This window comes from Chiloscyllium plagiosum, chromosome 5 (genome assembly GCF_004010195.1).
Source record: "Chiloscyllium plagiosum isolate BGI_BamShark_2017 chromosome 5, ASM401019v2, whole genome shotgun sequence".
In the NCBI taxonomy this organism is placed as follows: Eukaryota; Metazoa; Chordata; class Chondrichthyes; order Orectolobiformes; family Hemiscylliidae; genus Chiloscyllium; species Chiloscyllium plagiosum.
The window spans coordinates 39,175,147-39,196,997 of record NC_057714.1 but is presented as its reverse complement, the minus strand read 5'-3'; the positions used below and the strand labels follow the sequence as shown (position 1 = coordinate 39,196,997).

Below are 21,851 nucleotides of genomic sequence, written 5' to 3'. Positions count from 1 at the left end.
GAAAGCTGACTAACACTCTGAAACCCAGTTGGATGCTGTTATCTTATGAGATAGAGCTATATGTGGTCTGATGGATACAAACTACCTGCACTCATCGCAACCTTCCTCCTGACAAGCTGTTTCACTGTTGTTGACTGTAGCATCCATTAAATTATCATACAAAGAGTTTTGCAAGAGCCAATGCTTTAAATAAACGAGTCGGCCTTGAATCTGTGCTGTTGACCGTGACTGGCCACAATCCTGTGGCAGTGCAGCTTGATAAGTTGTTCGACAGTGTGCAGTTTAGGACGATAGTACGGTACAGAAAGACCTTGCAGCACTCAAATAGTCTGATCGCGAGCTGCCTTGGGTTATTAACCCAATGATGCTAGGTGCAGTATTTTTCTGTTATTTCTCAGGTCTGCGCCTTTAAGAAGTCTCAAAAAATTGCATACCCCTGCTTCCAGAGTGCGAGGGAAACGTGTCCCTTATCTGAGTCGAAGCTCATTAACAGGGTCCATCTCACACTAGTGAAGGTGAATCTGGAGGATACCAGGGGCAAGGAAAGTTCCACGAAAATCAGTCAACTGTTTCAGAGATATTAAAACGTCTCAACACAACATATGTTTAACACATAGCTCATTTGTTTGACTGTTATTCCGGACATTAATCTCGCCCCACACCCTCACACACACAAAAAAACAGAGTATCTGCTCATTTCACCTAGTAGCGAAACCCAATTTATATTAAAGAAAAAATGTACCGAGATACTTCGCTACTCGGTACTGGGCAGTTGGGCGATATTACTGCCATCCAGAGCCGTGGAAAGTGTTTCCGGCTCTACTAATCGGTGTAAAGGTATCGGCACTATCCTGCTACCTGAACTGAGAGGTACGGTGAGAGTGGTGGCTTAACATGAGGGTCACCATGCATAGGGTGAAGTATGAGGTGGGAACTTACGAAGGTGAGGCTTTCATGGTAAGCCCAGCCTGTGCAGGAATTGAAACCACATTGGTGATATCACACTACGTCACAAACTGGCCATCCAGCCAACTGAACTAACTGGTCCCCGGTAGGTAAAACAGGCCACCATAATATCACATTTGGCTGTTTTATCATTTTGGGTCATTAATGACAACTGAAAAGATTCGGAGAGGTGAAGATTGTTCTGTGTGTCTTCACTGATTCTATTGCCCAAGCTGATGGCAGAGGCTGCAATAGGCCTGGAGCAAGGACTTTACAAAGACCTTGGATAAGTGCTGGAGATGTGCTTGGGACCCCAGTAGATGAAGATGAACTCTACTTAAGTACTTTCTTTCTATTCTTTTGTACTTCAAAAATGCTGCGGGATTGTGGCGACAGAACATTTTTCACTGTGTCTCCCTAGATATATGTGTCTTTCTTTCTTTCTTTCTTTCTTTCTTTCTTTCTTTCTTTCTTTCTTTCTTTCTTTCTTTTGTATTTGTGAGCCCAGCATAGCATTCTCCACAATGTCCAAGTCAACTGTTAGCAACATTGAAGAATAGAAAGATTTCAGGCACACAAATATACTACTCAACCTATGATAACTGCACAAAGCTCTGGTTATTCTGCTATAGAAAGGATATTTTTTAATTTAGAGGGGGTTTAGAAAAGATTTACCAGGATGTTACTGGGACTAGTGGGTTTGAGTAATAAGAATAGGCTCGGACTTTTTCATTGGAGCATAGGAGGTTGAGTGGTGACATTACAGAGGTTTCTAAAATCATGACGAGCATAGATAAGGTGAATAGTAAAGGTCTTTTCCCTAGGGAGTTGGAGTTCAAAACTAGGGGTTGCCATTTTTAAGGTGAGAGGAGAAAGATCTAAAAGGGACCTGAGGAGCAACCTTTTATCACAGAGTATGTGGAATGAACTGTCAGACAAAGTGGTAAATGCAGTTACAACATTTAAAAGACATTTGGATAAGTACATGAATAGGAATGGTTTAGAGGGATATGTGCTAAACCCAAGCAAGTGGGACTGGTTTAGTTGGGAAATTTGGCTGGCATGGATGAGTTGGACTGAAGGGTCTGTTTCTGTGCTGTATGACTGTATGACTCTACCTCGCAGCTCTTGGGGATTAGTCTGGAGATACTATTCCATTTTTCCAGGTCTCTCAATTTTCTACACACTAATGGCCAGAAAATTGCCATTAGTGTGCAAAGAAAATGATCATAATCTATTGCACTTTATAATCCATGCCTCAGTCAATAAAGACAAATATTCCATAAGTATACTTAATCACATCATTCAACTGTCCTGCCATCTGCAAGGATCTGCACTTATACATGGCAAGATCTCTGTTCATTTATTTAAATGTGTGTTCCCACGTCTTATTTGTCCTTTGCAAAGGAATTAATTTACAATTCTCCAGACTCAATTCCATTTGTCACTTTTTACCCAGTTGATCAGACATTTGATATCTTCCTGCAGTCTAAAGTTTTTCTTTATTATCCACTTAGCAAACGTTTGAATCAGCTCAAAATTGAATAATCATGCCCCATTAAATTTAATCTTAATCATTGACATATACTTCAAACAGCATTGAACCTCACACTGTACCCCAAGTTACCATATTGGAAGCTGTTTTCCAGTCACACAAGTATCAATCAACCAGAACAATTTACTTATATCACTGAGACAATTATGGATGCAGCTCGCTAAGGTTTTTTGGACCCCATGAGCTTTTCCTTCTCTAGTTTGCCACTTGGGATCTTGTTAATAGTGTTGTGAAACTCCATGTAGACTTCTTCAGACATATTACCCTCACTAATCCTCTTTGTTAAAACCTCAAAGGAATTGTTAGTTTAACATCTACTTCTTGTAACAAATCCACATTAAATGTCCTTGATTAATTCACCTCTTTCTAAATGGTGACTTATATGGTGCCTCACAATATGTTTCAATAATTAGCCTGCCACTAAAGTTAAGTTGACAATTATATGAAATTAGCAGTTCTCCAGTCCTTCAGTACCATGCCTTTAGCCAGATTGAATGGAAAATATGGTCAGAGCCTTCATTCAGCAGCCTGGAAAATATTTAATCTGAGCCTGGCAATTTTCCTACTGTCTCAAATGCAAGCCACTTTTCTCTATCGTCTCTGATTACATTTATTTCATTCAATATTTCTTAACTAAAATGTCAGCATTGTCATTTGTCAAGAAAAATGCAAAGTATATGTTAAGAACCATGCCCACTTCTTCTGCCTCAAGACAACCATCTCTTTTGTTCTCCATTGGTCCTGCTCTCTCCTCTGTAATCCAAAAATATTTTTGTTAAATTAATTTACTTATTTTCACACCTACTCTTTGCTTTCTTAATTTGCTTTTTGTCTGACGGTCAACTTTGAGCCATATTGAACTCTTAATATTTGACATAGAATTCTATCCCTCCCCCTCATTTCACCAAAATGTACTTTTTAACATAGCTGGTGGAACTTGTTAAGATTTATGAGTTTAAGTTGCACCTGTGGAATTGTATTGGAGTTTTGGTAAAACTTTGACTACACAGGCATTTCACTGGGCACAAGCCTTTTACTGTCAGAGAGGAATATTGGCTGGAAAGAAAATCAAGTCATAAAAGGTCGCTTTTGTACATTTTGCTGCCATTTAATATCAGGATTAGTTATTCTATGCAGCACAGTTATAACAGACCAGCTGATGACAATACAGATTAGTACAAAGTAATTTAGTTTTCAACTCAGACCAGATCCTAATGTTTATTCAGATATACCGAAATAAGAAATGTTTGGAAACTGACTACTGTTTCAAGGCAACTTACGTTTATATGACACCAACTCTCCCAAGTTGCTTTGTGAGAGCTTGGTCAAATTAAAGCTGACACCAATTCAGAGAAACAAATTGAGGTGAGATGACCAAACGTTTGGTTAATGAAGCAGGTTTTAAGGGCTATTTTAAAAGGGAGAAGGAGAAGCAGAAAGGTTTAGGGAGGGAACTGCACAGCTGAAGGCTAAGGTAACTGAAACTTCTGCCACCAAGATTGGTGCAATGAAAGTAGAGGATGCACAAAAGGCTATGATTGGAGGGATGTAGAGACCTCAAAGATTTAAGGGTGGGAAATATGCTGTAGTTGGAGCTGTGAGCCATTGAGGAATTTGGTTGTGAAAGCAACAAATGCTGGAAATCACAGCGGGTCAGACAGCATCCATGAAGAGAGAGCAAAGAGCAAATTATTACAGATGCTGGAATTTGCTGTGAAATTTGGTAACTTTGGGATTAAATTATTAAATAAATTATTTTGAAGCTTTGCTTAGAATTCAAAGAAAGGTTCTTATAATTGATGCAATCCATTCTGCCATGTTGCATGGGACAAAAGAGTACCACCTGCTATTCTGAACGAAATAAATCAGGACAAGCTAGTTGTGCAATATATTTTTAAAAAGTAAATTAAAGTGTCATTATTCAACTATTTGAAGGAGAAGATTTTGCAGTCATAAAGAAAAGTCAAGTCAGAATATTAGTGTTGCTTGCTTTTTCCATGCTAATTGTCTTCAGTTGTTTGCGAGATGGGTATTATTTGAAGTAACCCATCACTGGTGAAACAATTTCAATGTGATTTCGACTCCAAACAACAATGAGCCCACGGAAGAGTATTATAGATTCTTACGCAGTACCTCCCGGATTTAACATTTCTGAAGTCACACATTATCAGTCACGCTTGTGCCAGGGTGCAATGACCCATCCTCACCCCCCCCCCCCCCCCCCCAACTCACCCGAAACAATTTTGATGAAGTTACCCAATAAATAATGTGAAAAGAATCGCACGTTGCTAGAATTGAGGCGACCAGCGTCTTGACTAACAAAACATACGAAGCGGAGGTAAGAGAGAATTACGGTTGGAGTTTCTAGTTGTGTGAGTTTCCCATTTCCATCACTTTATTGTTCTGAGAATATTTTGCAAAACGAGACGTCACCCATACAATCCGAATAGACAGAATTGCAAACAAAAAGTGTTGCATTTATTCGAACATTAGCTGTCTAGTCGGTTTCTCAATTTATCAATCTTAATGTTAAATTAAGCCGGGTTGAATTTAGTCTGTATTTGTGGCTACTTTGTAAGTACTGCCAGCTTGCAAAAGGCGTAGCTCCTGGAGAGCTGATTCCTGTGTTATTAGTATGCACCTTATAAGGGATATTTCCACACAGAGATCTGAAACCTGTCTATTGTTTAGCCCGGAATAAACTAACTTCAGTAAGCTACTAGGTATCAGTAAAATATGGTACTGGATGTAATAATAATTCCGAAAGGTTAACTTGTCTCCAGTCCTGCATTCTGAATGGTTGTCTCCATCAATAGTAAACAAAGAATAAACACAAGAAAGACAAAGAATTACAGTATTTTAGAATGCATACATAAGTGGGTTTGATATCATTTTCGAACACACTTCCTGTGAGACAGTATCCTAAAGATGTACTCCAGAGCAATATACTGGTTGTGTACAAGTTCGAGATTGATCAGGGCATGTAAACTAGTTCCACTAATCCAGTTCCGGTCGACTTTCACATTGTAGATAGCCTTTGCAAGATATTATAAGCTTATTTCTCAAAATGAGCGAAAGACAAAGTAATGCAGCCAATGCAAAGTTTGCAAGTCAACTGACCTTCACTAACTGTAGGAAACCACTAAAGGTCTTGCGACAGTGGGAGGAGACATTAATGCCTGTCCCAGAAGCTCGAGAAGGAAGCTGTACACTTATTGGATCAGTTTTATTTAAATCATCTTCACATACAACATCCAAGATGTTACAAGTCCTTTCTTCAATGCATTCAAGCCAGTGAGCATATTAACTCGACATTAATTCCTATCCTGCTTAACTACGTAAAAGTAAAAGGTTGTTAATTTGAGTGAGAAATTTCGGATCTTACCCTTCAGAGTTGTTTAAGCTCTAATGAGTCTACCCATTAATCTCACAATCATTTGTTTGTCTTATAAAATACGTTATAAGGGCAGCGCATGGATTGTACAGCAGAAATTAGACATTTCCCAGGAACAAAACATACGTATAAGGAACAAAACATACGTTATGTTGTATCTGAGTTGTCGAGGAGCTTCGTCCTACATTGGTGCATCCGAGAATATTATCATTGCCATATAAATATTTGAACAATTTTGCATCTCAGGTTGCACAATATATTTTCATAATTGTATGTCATTTTTACAACACGCTGGGGTTGCTTTTTTCACCATTTTGTTACCTACATGACACAAAGGGTAATTAGAAGTAACCCATTTAGAGGCTGTTTCTAATTGGTATTAGTAGGCAAATGCACTCTTTGGCGTGTTTTCTTCCCAGCTACATAGTAATGTAACTGCGTATCCCAGAACAGTTGGCTAACGACTGCTTCTTTGCTATAATGAGGTTTTTAACTGAAACATTAACAATTTACTCCCATGATTTCACAATAAGTTTCACCACATTTGCAGGATTTGGGCTTATATGGCACTAATGTTTCGAACCTACATGGATTCGTAAACGCCACATCTATCTCTTTCCTATGAGCTGTTAATTAGCTCCTGCGATTTATAGTTCCATAAATCTGCAATGCAATAATTAAGTCTATGCAGTGGATAATAAAATGTCTGAGTATTTTAGTTACAAGAACAGAAGTAGGGGCAGAGCAAGAATAGGCCAGACAATGTTTGAAATGCACAAGATGCACAAAAACACCTTTTAATATGAACATTCCAAATGCGATACCGCTTCCTCGTGCGTTCTTTATTCTCCTGGCAGGACCATAAAATTGGTTTGCCTCAGTCAAATCTAGGAATAACACTCCCCCCATGAAAAGGCTCTGTGAGAAGCCTCTTCTTAGTTAATTCTAAAGAGCGGGTCAATGAGAAGCTGACGGATAGATAACCTTACAAATGCAACACTTGCAAAAGGATCAGCACTCAAGCGAAGTGATCATACACATTGCTAGACACTATGCCACTCTTGTTGTACTCTTCTCTATTTGAAAATAAGAGGCGATCCAAGGTAATTTACTACAATCCTATGAGCACTAATCTTCTATTGACATACCGCACCTCCTGAGAGCGAGCTGTTGACGAGTATCTGTCATTGAATGCATGGTTATTGACAGACAAGGCTGTGATTCATGGCGCTTTCCATCAATGAAACGTAATTGTAATTGAGTATATTGTGAAATTAATATAGAGGCTTCTCTGGCAATATGTTGTTATTTAGCTGCATTGAACATCACAGAGCGAAATAAGATGTTAGGCCACACAAAACAGCCTTTATTTACACTAGTTAACCAGTTTTTCCTATTTGATTTTGTACCCTGAGTCATACATGTCTTGAGAGCTATCTACTTTATTATCACCGGTATTTTGATTAACATTTTTATATGAGATTGTATTGATGAGTAACGATTGTACCCTCAGTGATAATCTTGTTCGGATCGGCAACATGCAGCTTTTATGAACATATTTAAAATGCTGGATTCATGATTCTTCGACCCCTTTTCATACAACGACAGTTCACGGAAGATTCCTAGGATTTCAATGGTTTGACTACTCGCTTGTTCTGAGTGGAGCATCGCATTTTCACTACAAAGTGAGGGTCTCTCGCTGCTTAGGTGGGACGCTGCTCTCTTCAGTATATTCAAATCCAGCTACGGCCATGCACGTTCCTTCATTCTATTCCAGCTCCCTAAGGAGGTGGATGGGGGACATGACAACCACGTACTTGAGTAGCGGAGGTGAGGCGGGGAATGCCTTCTATGCAATTTCTTTAAGAACGGTTTGCAGTACAGACGCTTTCAAGCATGCACACAAAAGAATGCCTCAAATTAATTGGACTGTCAAATAGCTCGCACCGTTGTCACTGTGAAGTTCTGTAATTCGCTGTCAAAAGGCAAAGTAGTCTATTCGAGGAGGTGGCACCTAATTAAAGACCCGTTTGCTGCTCGATCAATGGTATCTTTATGCAGGGGGTTCACCTAATGTATTTCGGTTGTGCTTTTCGCTGTCTCTGAGCATTCCATAACACGTTGCTGCCAATTAAATACTTCTGAAACGAAGTCACTGTTGTGGGAGAAAGCAGAAACGCTTCGTATTCACCTCAGTGTTGCTCAATCAGAAGTAACGTCTTGAATGTCCGCCATAATGACCTAGCAAACTTAGAAAGCAACACACAGAAATCTAATTTTTAACACAGAGCCATAAACGGGGTTACAGTTTCCTAATGTAAAATAGAAAGTCTTGGTGAAATTCAGCAGGCCTGGCAGGGGAAACAGAGCCAACACTTCGAATCCACAATGGATTGAAATGATTCTAATATCCAACTTGAAAAGTTAACTGTATTTCTCTCTACAAAAGCTGTCAGATATGCTGCGTTTCTCGAGCACTTTTCTGTTTTTATGATTTTCAGCTTCCCCAATATTTCACTTTCATTCATGACACATGGACAGCCTGGGGACAGTACAACTGTGCCTGGCTGCAACACACTTTTAGGTGTAGATTTACCTGTCTCTGCTGCTGCAAAATACCCATTTCTTTTGGCACAAAAGTCAGGAAGGAGACTGAAATCATTTTGTACCTGTGCGCCATCCAAACAAACTCATCAGGGCCATACAAATGAAGTAGCTAATCTAGCATTTCTTGTTTCCTGCCTCAGCCCCAGCTGATCCCTCACTGACTGTCCTTTGACATCAAAAGAGGTAAGGCAGAGGCTACTAGGGGAGTCTAGAGCAAAAAGTGCACGTTTTCTGAGTAGTTTTAAATTCCCATTAATGTTCTTAGGGCATTGATGTGTTATGATTCTATAAACATGACTAAGCCTGAACTTTCAGTTGATGGCTAGAAGTGTGTTTGGATAGGATTTCAACTTTTGAGATGTGTACTGTAATAAAAGATGAAAAGTAATATTAACTAAACTCCAGTAGAAAATCAGAATGCTACAACTGTTGCAAATGTGTAAAAGAAGTAGAAAAAGCTGAGAAAAGACTCAGCTGTTTGGGCAGCCTCCATGTACAGAAAAAAAATAACACTCTGATCTGTAATCCTTCAGCAGAGCTTGAAATGTGTGAAATAAGGACAAAAAGAAGCTTTGTGTTAGGGTGGAAGACAGAAGAAACTGAATGACAGAAAAAAGCTAGACCTCCAGGGCCAAGTGGAATGGAGATGCAGAAAGAAAATAATCAAAGAATAAAAAGATGAACTTGGAGCAGGAGTACTGCTGGCTGTAAGAATAAAAAAAAACATTAAATGAACAAAGAAAAGGAAACAACATTTTGATGGATTTGATTGGCTGAAATTGTTAAGCTCAGTGTTGGATCTAGATGGCTGTAAAATGCCCAATTGAAATATGAGGTCATTTCTTGAAGCTTACGTTGAGCCTCATTGGGACAGTGGAGCTGGTCAAAGGCAGAGATGAGCTGGAGAGCAAAATGGAGAATAAAATGACATCCTTGACAGCACAGAAGGGAATACACCTTCTTATTTTTGGTAAATGAAAGTATATGGTTCATAGATATAACTTAGATTCTTCTTTAAGTAGACATGCAATTCTCCAAAATCAGTATCAAAAATTATTTTTGCTGGTGAAGGTTCTTTTCCTTTCTTAGCTTGGCAACTTATTATTCTAGAATCCCCTCATAGTGCACTGTGGAGAAAGATTGCAGAGATTAGTAGATTACACATGTTTCATGGACAGTAGTTTGGAAACTTTTGCTGGAGATCCTTCCTCTAGCACAAACTTCATTCTAATTGCTCACAATAGTTTTTTTTCTATCAAAGCATGAACCTCCACTCACATGTCAGCACAGTGAACTGCAGAGATTTTCAATATCTAGCTACTTTCTCTTTCCCAAGCCCTGACAGACCAAACTTTATGTGGTATTCAGTGACACTTTAGCAAAGACTACCCCCTGCAATCATAAAGGTTGCCTATATACCCTCCCCATCTTGATGGCCATACTCATGGTAACATGAATCATATGACCCCTTTATCCAGGTAAAAATGCTCACTAAATAACACTGAGACTACAACTTTCTTTTATCTTGGGTGTAAATAGATGGGTTAAAGTGTGACTGTTTACAACCCAACATTCTGAACACTTTTCTGTGACTTTGGAGACTATTCATCTATTGTTAGCATACAGGCTGCTGCCATTATCTCCAAGTGTAAACACTTTCCTTTCAGTAAACAATATGGGCCCCTTTAAGGTACTACAATCAAATCATATAGACTTACTGTCAGGTAGGCTTCAGAATAGATTACGTGACCCCATTCGTTTTACCTTAAGTTAATGACACAGTTATAAAAAATAATCTTACAAACGTCATAATTATAATAAATGTCAATTCAGGATCTTCTGACTGTTAATCACCATGATTGACCAGTACCTTCTGATTTCATTTACTCAACAGCAACTTCAAGGTCTGCTGCTGTACTTCATTTTCCTGTGAATCATAAAGTGCAGATACCCTGCCATTCTTGATCTAGAACAAAAGAAGGAGCAGGGAACCCTACCTTTAACTCTTTAGAGTGGCAGTAAAAGTTACAGTCCTTACAAGTTTTAAAAGTTCACAGGAAGTATAAAATTGTAGGCCAGTTATATATTGTGACCCACATGTTCTACAACCGGGTGAAAGTTCATAACAGGAGAAAACAGCACAAACAAGGGCAGGACTTATACAATTAAGAGCAGGGAACTGGGTAGTGTTGTAGAACAGAGAGACCTAAGGGTTCAGGTACATTATTCTTTAAAGTTTGTATCATATGTAGCCAGGGTGGCTAAGCATTTAGCATGCTTGCCTTCATTGCCCAGACTTTTGATTATAGAAATTAGGACATTATGTTGAGGTTGTGCAGAATGTTGGTGAGGCCTCTTCCGGAGAACAGTGTCCAGTTCTGGTCACCATATCAAAGGAAGGATATTATTAAGCTGGAGAGGGTTCAGAAAAGATTTGCCAGGATGTTGCCAGGAATGGAAGGCTTGAGTCATACTTAGAGGTTAGATAGGCTGAGACTCCTTTTACTGTAGCATAGGAGGTTGAGGGGTGACCTAGATAAGTACATGGATAAGAAATGTTTGGAGGGATATGAGTCAACTGCAGTCAGGTGGGACTCGTGTAATTTGGGATCATGGTTGACATGGACTTGTTGGTCGAAGGGTCTGTTTCCAGGGGGTATGACTCTCTGTCTAAATGAGAGCACAAGCCTGGCCTTTTGTGGATATGCATAGAGATTGGCATATACACCTGATTTGTACAGGATTTGATGCAAAAATGATAATGTGTCTACAACTCTAAACCCTAAGTTTATAAAAAGAAACCCTATAATTGAAGAAGCTTTTAGTTATTCATGGTGCTTGTGATGATCTGTCTGTAATTGAAATTGTAATGGAGAGAGCAAGGAATTATTGTCTTAAATGCAGAGGCAAGCTGTTAATTTGACATGCTTACAATCTACACTTTCATCGCTGGATATCTGGTTTATATATGTCATTTGAATCTCAAATAGTAAATAAACATTTTCTCCTTATTATCCATGATTTTCTTTTAATGCTACATACTTTGATAACAATGAAATTAACGTGTAGGTGATAAAAATTAAAAGCAATTAAAATTGCATTAATTTATGACTGCAAAGCTTTTGCAAAATGGTCATAAGTCAATACTGTTGATTCACAGAATATTATAAAATATTGTTTATATAGTTGCAAAGCAGAATCAAAACTTATGAAGTAGAAGATAACTTTTAGTGAGCAATGTTTTCTGTAAAACAAATCACTGAGTGTTTCTAGCATAACTGAGGTCATCATAGATTGAAGTGAGATTCTGCAATGAAATATTTTTTGCAGACTATCAGTTGGTGATGTCCTCTGTTTATGCAACAACAGCTGTAAATTTCAGAGCTCTTTTTAAACAGTTGAATACAAATTTTACTTTTGAAACTATACTGTTGGTATTTTGACTGTGATATGGTCAGGGTTATCCAGTGCTCTGAATTTGAGGCTAAACTTGGAGAATAATTTTACACCCTAGTACAGTGTGAAAGAAAATGATAATGACACAATTTAATGGTCACAAAAATGTTGGTATGAATTATTAAGATTTTATTGGAAGTGCTAATGGTTCATTTTTGAATAATAATAATAGATGGGATCTTTTGTACAATTTAACATTTGTGATTTGGTACGTAAAGGTGCTTGTGTTGGTGAGTGATTTAATCCACTTACCCATTTGATATTGATTAAAAGAAGAGTTCAGCAATTGACCTGATAGTTTTATCAATCTAATTAAGCATAAATTACAAACAATACAGCAAAACAAATATACACATAATATCGCAGATATTTACTTAAACCTAGGATGGAAGGTGATAAAATTTTCTCCTATTAATGGCACCAGAGTTATGATTCACTTGAAGAACTTGGTGAATGGAATGTTTTGCTTTCATTTTGGCAAAATAGTTGAGTATGCAATTTCAAACATGAGATGAGTATTTTAGTTGTAAGATCCTTCCTCTCATAAGCTTTCTCTATGCACTTGGGGTCTATTTGTCTAAAGCATGCAGCATAAAGTTACTGAATTCATGTGTCACAGTATTTGAAACTCAACTCTATTATAGGGAGAGAAAGGCAACTTTGCCTTTTGTTTTCAAAATTTTACATTTTTTGTTTCCTTAAGATTGACCCACACTGATGTTTGGCATGACCTTGTGCTGAGTATGTTTGACATTAAAGCTTTTGGTGGCTACAATTTATATTTGTATTGTAGCATGGGTAAAAAAATGATGGTGGCTAAGTGGAAATGTAAATTACATGAAAAAAATACTCTTTCACAATATATAATGTTTTGAAATCTTGGAGATCGCATGGTGGGCAGCAGACTCAGTGTAATTGGTTAATTTACTTAGGTGAGGGTATCCAAACTTTCATTTGTGACCTGATTGATTGCATATCATGGAGTTGCATAGCCCACATATAAAGCAACATATTAAGATCAATGCATCAAATTTCTTGTTCATTTTAAAATATCTAATATCTACCTATGGATGCTAATAATTGGAAGTGGAATACCTATGACACAGAGACATTGATGGCAGTCTTTATTACTGTCCCAGCTGAGATTAGTACAAATGGGAACAAATACTGGGAGCTTTCGAGTCTGTACCTGCAGCAGAATGATTAGTACTGGAAAGCTATTGCCGGTATAAAAGAGAAATTATTTGGGATTAAGAACCTAGTTTTAATTAAATTCATCTGTAATGTAGGTATGTACTATAGGTATCAAGATGCTTCTGCATGATGCTGGTAGATGGATGAGCTATTTTACATAATGAATACTCAAGCATACTTTATAGTTGAGCAGGGAGATGGGTAGGTGATTAAAAATGAAGCACATCCTTGTACTTTAATCAGCTCAAGGTCTTTTATTCCATCATAGAACATGCTGAAACTTTCATAATTGACATTAGTAGATAATTGTGATTTTATGAATAAAAGCTTTTACTAATGACCAAGCAGATTGTTGTTTTCATCAACTTTACTTACTCCTGTTCCTATTTCTTATCGTCTTATCACAGTTTGTCTAAGTAAAAGCAGCTCTGTATGATTGGAAAAGATAAATAATCAACTTTTCATGTTTAAAAGAAGCATAAAATTCAAATAATTTCCATGGGCATCCAGGTTTAAGAGCATATACTTTCTATTTTTGCATTAAACCTGTTTTTAAAGTACAGTTGGCGTATGTACTATTAGAGTGATTGCCATTGTTCTGTTTATCTTGACCAAATTATTTCTCTCTCCATGGATATTGAAATATGAATTGAAGGGTGGCAGAAAATAAGGTACATTCCACAATTATAATTCATAGTCTTAACATACAAAAGAGGCAAATGCATTGATTTCCTGAAACAGAAAATAGTGTGCATGCATTTTTCATGTACTTTTCTCTGAAGAAATCTTCTTTCTTTCTGCAACAGAGAATTGATAGGGCATTTTGTGTCAGGTTTCCATCCATGTCACTTGGTAACTCGATGTTGCAAAATTTATGATATTGCCCTAATCTTTCATTGTTTCTCTTCCCTGTTTGCAGGGATTTTGGCACTTTGTATGGTGATACATTTCAGATTGTAAACCCACTCAGCAGAATCTCATGCATTAGCTTGGTTGTTTAGTAGCATTTTCATCTCTAGATCAAATGGATGTGAATTCAAAATCACATTAAATGCTTAAGATCATAATCTAAACTGACACTAGAGTGTGGTACTGATGGATGATTTCTCAGAGGTATAATCCTTTGATAAGATGTTAAGGTAAATCCTATCTGCCTGTACCATTGGACATAAAAAGGTCCCGTGGCACTATTTAAAGTAAGTAGATGTCTTGGCTAATATTCCTCAAGTGAGTTCATGATATCTAAGAGAGGAATTTCTTGTTAAACAATAGGCTTGCATTAATCATGTCTGCTGTATTCGTAACACATTTTCTAAATATCATATTTTGAAGTGGAATAAATGAGGTTAAATACAATTGAAATAAATGCGGTATGTATGCTTGATTGCCTAAAGCAGAACTATCAATCTTAGTGGTACAACTGGGAGAAAGCACAAACAATGGTCAAGTGCATCATTGCAGGATAGAAATGTGGATTGAACCTGCTAGCGCTACCATCACGTAATTCATTGCAATTGGCTTGAAACAGCATTTGTGAAGACTGGGAACAGTTTGGTCATTCATTGTCTCAGCTGTAGTTACTCCATCACCCATGCAGAGGAGAGATACAAGGTAGAAAAACAAGGATATGAATTCTTTGCTAAATAGGAAAGTTAAATTATGTAGATTATTTAAAAATGTATATTTATATTTTGTGATGTGGAAAGTCGTATATGAATGATAACTTTTTTGGTGAAGTCTACTTAAAACCTTTTACACAGTGAGTCTGAACCCCTGCACAATATACTTAGTATTCCAGTACGCAGCTATTATTGCTTACAACACATATTAGATATTACCATTTTCTTGGAAATTTGTAGAACACCATGTAAATGAATAGATAATATAATTTATATTTATCTGTGTATGTGCAGTGTTTCAGTGAAACTTGGAGGAAGTTTTACTATCAAATGTTATAATCACAAGTAGGGTCATACGATTCAGTGTTTCTGGCCATGGTCACATTACAAAGGCATTGAAATCAGATGGGTCAGATTGATCCAGAGCCAATGATATACAATAATTATCTTTGCACAAAAGAACCATGAACATATGCACATAGTATCTGATATGTGTTGGAAAATACCATATTTGTTTGTGCTAGAAACATTTACTGGAAAAAAAGGTCACAATTTAAATGCATTTTTTCTCCAGTCTGCAATTCCAATTTTGATTTTAGTATTAATGGGTGTTCCATGACATTGTTCATAGTAGTTTGCAACATACTTTGATAAGGAGGCTGTAAAATGTCCAGTGCATTGCCTCATAATTCAATGGATCATACTTGTGTAGAAAGCTTAGGTGTACTAATGCTAATATCGACAATGAAAATGTACACCAAAGTTTCCTGCACAGTTTATTTGCCTTTGGTAAAAGCTGACACAAAACAAGTACAAAAGCAGAATAATTATTTCTAGTAATAGCGAGTGGTCAGTTGACTGCTTCACCTCAGGGCCTCTTGCCTCTTCTCTACCTCTTTCCTTACCATTATTACACAAGCATAGGTATCCTAAACTGTGGAAACAGTTCCAGATGCTTTATTTTCTGAACATATCAGATGGGGGTCTAAAACTGCTGTTTATCATTTCTGTCTGAATATCCTTTGGAACAAAATGGTATAGCACCACTTCAAAGCAGCAGTTATATTGAAAATTTTCAGAAATATGTGCCAGAATTTTCTAAGTAGAACATTTCTGTTTGTAAACTTACTTGCTCCTAACTAACAGTCCCTTAATAGTCAGAAATGTAGTTGCTGTTTTCCTTCCTCAGTTAAGTAGTAATCCAAGAAAAAACTTCAGGAACAAATAGGCCAAAAATTATTTCCTAGATTATTCCCATTGCCCTCCTGTTGATAATGGTGATGTTCCTCCATTGATGTCATATTCTGACATATATGTTAGCTTGGCACAAATCTTTGGTTATAGTCCTCTGGGACAAGCAGCCTTGTCCTCCATCTCTGTATCAGTTTGTCCATATTCAGTCAGCTCCTCATCTGCCAAAATATGGTCCACATGTACGTGAAGAGCATGGTGCCTTACCACATTCTATTGTTTGTCTAACTTTTGTATTCTTGTGGTAAGTGCCACTTAGACCTGAGGATAGTGCCCTCATGGTTTGATTGTTTTGTGGTGAAATTAGTTTTTCCATCAAGTCAGTTGATAAGAATTGTATCAAACATTTGCATTGAGTTCTTTGCATGGATGTCCACATCAAGGCAGTTGTTAACTTATAACTTTATTGGTCCACTAAGATTTTATGAAGCATCTCATCCATTACCATATGATATCTTTCATACATTTCATTACTAAAGAGAATTTTAATTGCATTGTTTATTATCATAATGTACATATTTTCACACATATTACCAAATTCATCAATAATAAAGAACCCCATTGTCAATTAGGCAGTTAATCAGTGTCCTCCAGTCCGATCCCTATCCATGATGTTCTCCACTACTGAGTAAATCTACTTGCCGTATTAATGAAGTACAAGATGAATATGCTTTTTTCACTTATCCCATACTATCAAATGCATTGCTACAATTTTGTTAAGGTCTGTTGTTAAAGGGAGACTCACAATTGTGATGGTACTATGGCTTTTAGAGGTGTATTTTGTCCTGGTCCATTTTATGAAGAAAGGTTGAGACAGAGATGCCGAATAGTCTGCTCAAAGCCAATAGTGTAAACAGCTTGTGAGGCCTTGGGGTTTTTTTAAAAAGTTGGAACAATAGAAGCAGCCTGAATGGGTGGAGTCAACTTCTCACAGAACCTGGATTTTTAGTTTTAGCTTTCTGTACTTGCTGGGGTCTTGAAGCTGGAGGTGGAAGCTCTTATTCCTTTCTCTGTTATACCTAAAAACTAGGGTTCTCTTTTTGCTGCTAGAATTGCAGGTGAGATAATCTGTTTTACGGAATTTGCCTTTGCCAACGATGTGTTTATGGGATGTTACTATATTGGAACTATAAATTAAAAGCAGTTAGTATGTATATTATTTTGTCATGCATTTCAATAGACTTACAATTCAGCTAATTATTTTCTTTTCTTTTTATTTTGTCTGTATTTTAGCTGTAGTATAAGTGTATTTTGCTTAAAAGTTGACAACTGACCAATAGAATTGCATCTGGAAGGCAATGCCTTACACTCCCCTTTAAAATACAAAAAAAATTAGGATCTCTTCTTTTTAATAGACTCTCTTCTTAATAGATCTTGAGGGGTTTGGTCTGGTCCATACAAACTGGGGGCTCTTATTGGGAATTAAATACTAATTCCAGGTTGGGTTTAGATTATTAGGCTCAAAGGCAGTGAATGGCGAACATTGTTATTTCTTATCTTGGTGTTGCATTTGGTTAGTTTAAACAGGGTGTACCTTGTGTAATAATGGATCTTTTAGCGGCTAAGAATTTTCTGTGAGTATTTTGCAGAAAGTGAGCAAGGTAAATCTTTCGGGATTAGCAAACAAGTTGAAATTGGAGTTGCCTGTGCCTCTGCATAAAGGGGAAATAATTGCAAAAATGGCTCTGCATTTACAATTGCCAGAATCATTGGGGATTGCTAAAATTCAATTGCAAATGAAGCAGCTTGAATTAGAGGCAATGGAAGGGAAAAAGAAAAAAAGAAAGAATAGCTCTGGCAGAACAGAAGAAAAGGAAAAGGGAAAAGAAATAGTTTGAATTGCGATTAAAAGCAGAGGAAAAAAAAGTAAAGGGAAAGGATGGCCTGAGTAGAAGAAAGGAAGAAATATAAAGTTCTTGAACTTCAGAGGTTGGAACTGAAAACTCAAATTCTACTTAATATGGTGGAGGTAGAGGTAAAATTAGGAGTAGTAATGAGGATAAATATAGAGAGCAATCCCATCATGGTCAAAGAAAAGTGAATGTCTATTTAAATAAGCATTGCCCAAGTTCATTTCATTTGAGAAAGTGGCTAAACAAATAAAATGGTGGATGACCATGTTGATCCAAACAAACATGATAGGTCGACTAGTGAGGTATTTGCAACACTATCAGAGGAGGTATCTGGAGAGCATGATGAGGTGAATAAAGCCATCTTAAGTGCATATGAGCTAGTACCAGAAGCTGACAATGTTTCAGGAATCTAAGAAAGGAACCTGGTCAAATAGAATTTGAAAGGATCAAACAATGTAATTTTAGTAGGTGGATAAGGGCATTGAAAATAGATCACACATATGATGCTCATATAGAGATGATTATTTTGAAGGAGTTCAAAAATTCACTTCTCGAAGTGGTGAGAACTCATGCAGAAGAGCAGAGAGTTAAACCTGTAAGGTCGGCAATGGAAATAGCAGATGATAATGAGTTGGTTCATAAATCAAAGTTTGGCTTCCAACATCAACTTCAACCTGGGAGGGATACAAACTGGGGAAAAAAGAAATTGTCAGCTGGTAAGGGAAAAGGAGGTCTCATTGAAGGTAGTAAAAATAGTTTGCCACAGGGTTAAAAGGAAACCCATGAGAGGGAAACAGAAGTAAAAAAGCTCAAGCATTTTCACTATAATAAGGTAGGCCTCATGAAGTTGCAGTGTTGGTGGTTTAGGAAAAGCACTAGGAAGACAGATGTGGAAAACCAGGATAAGACAATGAGTTTTGTTGAAATCTTAAAAAGGAAGTATGATAGAAGCTAACAATCTGCTCCAGAATGTACAACCTGGTCAGGGGATGGTTGAGAAGAAAGTACCAAAGAATTTAAAGAATTTACTTGCATGGGTAAGGTTTATTCATGTATGCCAGGAGGAGTAGGCAATGAATTTTAAGAGATAAGGTAGCAAGTCAATCTTTTATGCTGAGAAATGTGGAGATATGTAATTCAGAAGGGTTATTGCCAGACAGAGTGGTAACATATGGAATTCATGGTGAGACGAGCAGTGTTCCATTACATGAAGAGAGGTTACAGAGACCGATGAAAAGTGGTGGTGATGGTAGGACTAATAGAGAAATCTTCAGTTCGAGAAATACAGTTTATCCTGGGTAATGGCGTAGTTGTATCACAGGTGTGAGTGATGGCTACCATAGTTGAAAAGCCAGTGGAAAATCAGGCAACTGAGGGATTGCAGGAAGTATATCAGGGGAGTTTTTCCTGACAGGATGGAAATAAGGTTATAAAGCCACAGGTTGAAGTGGGAGGAGAAATCAATGTATAAAGATAAGGAAGTTCAAGTTCAATTATCAGAAACAATGTTTGCTCAAATGGTTGAAAAAAGAACAGGTGGAGACAAAGTGAATATTTTTAGTTCAGAGAAATTAGCTGAATTACAATGGAAATGGGAAAAAACTAAAGCAGTTGTATCAAAAAGCCTGCACAGAAGAATCTGAGTGTGTCCCAAAATATTCCTCTCTCAAAAAATGAAGTTTTGATGAGGAAAATGAGACCAACACATAATCCAGTGGATGAAAGATGGGCAGAAGTTCATCAAATTGTATTACTAGTAGATTACAGAAAGGAGATGTTGTGGGTAGCATATGAATTATCAGTAGGAGGTAATTTGGGAATAAGGAAAACTCAAGCTAAAATACAAAAACATTTTTATTGACCTGGACTGCATGAGGATGTGATTGAATTTTCCGGGCACATCATACATGTCAGGTAACTGGAAAACCACAGGCAATGATAAAACCAGCACCTTTATTACCTATTCCTGCATTTGAGAAACCTTATACAACAGTTTTAATTGATTGCTTAGGACCCCCTACCTAAAAAAAAAAGTGTGAATCAGTATTTGTTGATCATAATGGATGCATCTACTAGATTTCCAGGGGCCAGTTCATTCTGCAATACGATGGCTAAAAAGATTGTAGAAAATTTACACAATTTTTTTTTACTACATACGGACTACCTAAAGAAATACAATCAGATCAAGGGTAAAATTTTACATTAAAATTATTCAAGGAAGTTATGGATAGCTTGGGAATAAAACAATTCAAATCCATTCTGTAACATCCAAAATTCCAAGGGCCATTACGATGGTGACATCAAACTTTAAAGACCATGTTGAGGACTTATAGTAAAGACTATGCAGAGGATTGGGATAAAATAATTCCACTTGTACTTTTTACAATTAAGGATGCACCTGATGAATCAACTAAATTGAATCCATTGAAATTTGGTTTTGGGCTTAAGGTGAGAGGACCACTGAAATTAATTAAGGGGAAATTGGTAAGTCAGAGTTCAGAGACCACATCTTTGGACTATGTGTCAAATTTTTGAGTAAGGTCAAATAGAGTGAATGAGTTGGCTAGACAGCATTTGGAAGCAACACAGCAAGTGATGAAACATGAAGCAGACAAGAAATCAAAATTTTGAATTTTTCTATTGGAGATAAAGTGTTAGTAATACTCTGAGTGGTTGATAAACCTTTAAAAGGTTTAGTATGCCTTATCAAATCAAAAGGAAATTGAGTGAGGTGAATTATTTGATAAGAACCAAGAAATCTCATAGAGTGTGTCATGTGAATATGCTCAAAAGGTACTTTGATATGAAAGAAAAGCAAAAGGAGATTGTATTACTAACTACAATACAGAGTGAAGAACCACATTCAGATGATTTTGAATTGAGCATTCTTCTAATTGAATTGGACAAAGAGGAAGTTCTCAAAAAATGGGATAAATTATTGAGTTTCCTTGCAGAGGAAAATTGAAATTACCTGAAAGCATTATTGCAATCACATGGGGACATATGTGGGAATAAATTGGAAAGTACTAATCTGACTATGAGTGATGTAGATATAGTTCCACTTAAGCACCATCCTTATAGATTTAACACTCTAAATTTAGCATAGGTTCAAAAAGAGATTGAATCCATGCTCAAAGACAATATATGAAAGCGTTTTGCAGCAAATGGAGTTCACTCATAGTAATGGTGCCAAACCCAAATGGTACCTAACTATTATGTATGGACTATTGCACAGTTAAAGCAGTTAGAAAATCTGATTCATATCCCATTCCATATTTGGAAGACTGTGTTGAGGAGGTGGGATAATCAATTTATACTTCAAAGTTGGACTAACTCAGAGAATACTGGCAGGTATCTTTATCTGAAAGAGTGAAGGAAATTTTGGCTTTTGTGATGCCAGATGGGCTGCGCCAGTTTAAAGTCATGCCATTTGGCGTGAAAAATGTTCCAGCTACGTATCAAAGATTAACCAATAAAGTCATTTCTGGATTATCCAATTGTGTGGTGTACATCAACAATCTGGTGACTTTTAGTCACACACTGATGGAACATTTGAAGCATCTTTCTGAATTGTTTGATTGACTTCAGGAAGCAGGCTTGGTGATAAACCTGGCTCAGGGTGAGTTCACAAAAGCCTGAGTCATTTCCTGGACCATGTTGTGGAACATGGACAAATGGCCCCATTGGATGTGAAAACATAGGTTATTTGGGAGTTTCCCATATCATTGATGAGGAGGGAAGTACTATGATTCCTGGGATTGAGTGGTTTTTATCAGGAATTTTATCAAATTTTAACAGTGTGATTGCTCCACTGATTGACTGGTCGAAGAAGTGCAGAAAATTTCAGTGGATGGAAGAATATTGGAAGACATTTGACAGCCTGAAAGTGTTAACCATTTCCCCAGTGTTAGCCACACCTAATAATGCAAAGCCATTCAAGTTCGCTATCAATGCAAGTGATATGGTGTCGGTTCTGC

General features: G+C 37.1%; 1 protein-coding gene across 2 annotated transcripts in view; it reads left to right on the top strand.

Moving 5' to 3' along the window:
- The window catches only part of LOC122549806 (neurexophilin-1), a 125,736-nt gene that overhangs the window by 11,737 nt on the left and 92,148 nt on the right, over window positions 1–21,851 (top strand). The window lies entirely within an intron of this gene.